This window comes from Cryptomeria japonica, chromosome 3, assembly GCF_030272615.1.
Source record: "Cryptomeria japonica chromosome 3, Sugi_1.0, whole genome shotgun sequence".
NCBI classification, from domain to species: domain Eukaryota; kingdom Viridiplantae; phylum Streptophyta; class Pinopsida; order Cupressales; family Cupressaceae; genus Cryptomeria; species Cryptomeria japonica.
The window spans coordinates 304,400,187-304,402,128 of NC_081407.1; positions in this window are offsets into that span (position 1 = coordinate 304,400,187).

Genomic DNA, 1,942 nt, shown 5'->3' on the forward strand with positions numbered 1-1,942 from the left:
GAGCATAGAAAATAGTGTAATTTTACACTTGGATATTTACAAGAAATTTTTGATGGAAATTGTTGATGAAATACCCACTAATCTTTACATAAGACTTGAAGCTAGAAGGGTAGCTATTGTTGAGTTGGATAAGAAAATAAAAATTGAGAAATTACTTGCAGTTCACCCAGTGAACTCACCAGAAGAAATTGATCAATTAATCAGTGAGGCCAACTAGACTGTATTCTCAACCGGTCATTGGCATGTAGCACTGATGGCAAGGAGAATGAATGAAATTTCAGAAGACACTAGGGACCAATGGGACATATTCTTTGTTGAAAAAGAAAAACAAGAAGAACTCAAAAGACCCAAGACAATAAAAGTAGATCAAAAGGACAAGGACAAAGGGAAAGGTAAGGAAGGTGGACCTCCTAACCTGAAAATAATAGACAAATTACCCCCACCTCCTTCTGATACTACAGCGGTACAATCAATTGACACTCAACCTACTATTGAGAGTATGGAGACTCCTCTAGAGGATACAAATCCTGAGTCTGAAATTTTGAAATATTGATACACAAGAGGTGAATATTGTGGTAGATAAAGAAACCATTGAGGATAAGAAGAAAGATGTGGCTACTGAGCCATTGGCTGCAGATGTGGAAATTAATGTTAGCACAGAGACAAAGAAAATGGCAGAGGACTCTACTGAGAAACAATCAGAGAAACCGGGAATGAATAGTGCAGAGGCAAATACATAGAAACCGGAAATACATTCAGAGACTACATCTAAGAAACCGGCAATTGAGAGCTCAGAGAAACCATCTGAGGCACTGGAACAGAAACAGGTTGATGTACAAGTTCAAACTGAGACAGTGCCACCGACAAAAACTGAAAAAACCAAAACCTTTACTAATAGAAATGCACACCCAAATAGATCCTCCTGAGAAAGAGGAAAGCAAGGTTATTACTACAACCAACAGCATGGAAATTGTAAAAACAGTTAGACAGACATCTGGTACTTCTATAGCAAAATTATGGCCTACAAATATAACAGAGGTCTTATTGGACTCAATAAAGAAAATCATAGAGTGTAATGCACAAGCCTATAAGGCTATTGATGATACAATTCCCATTCTTAAATTGATAGCACCCAAGTGCATTGTGGATAATAAAGATTCTTTAGGTCAACTAGACACATTGTCTAAATACATCACCGACAACATTTTGACAGTTGATCAAATAAATAAGGACACATTTAAGGAGAAAATGAATAAAGAGAAAGAGAAGTTCATTGATGAAACAATAAAGAAGTGCATGGGACACATTGGCACCCTTTTACCGGCACTAAACAAAAAAATAATGGAGTTTAAGGAACTCTATAGAGATACATGCAAGACAAATGTTCTGACAACAGATATAGACAAGGAAATAAGTAAGGTACAAAAGGAGACTGACAATATAGCTGATAACCTCATTGGTTCATCTAAACCATTATCAGTTACAGAGCAGAAGATACACAGTCTTGAGGAAAAACTTGAGAACTTTGAAAATGAGAAAGACAAAATAAAAGGGAAGGCAAAAGACCTTAAATGCAAACTCAGCCCCAAATTGGACTACCTCATCTCTTTGAGTAAAGAGATCTCTGAGGCACTTGTTCAAGGACTGAAGACACCGGAGGAACAAATGCATCACCTCACTGGTACTATTCAAAGGACAGAGGCTGCACTAAAAGACAATGAAAAGTTCACTGAGAGTCTATATTTGGTATTAGCAGAACTCTTTCAGATTGTAACCCACAGGATACAAGGATCTAGGCAGGAAACATACTCCACTGACATAGAATGACAACCTTTGTCATTGATGTCAAAGGGGGAGTAGTGAGATGAGAAAAATTATCAGAATATGACATCATCATCTCAGGGGGAGCAAGGATTTTTGACAACACAGTTTTGGTAAGAAA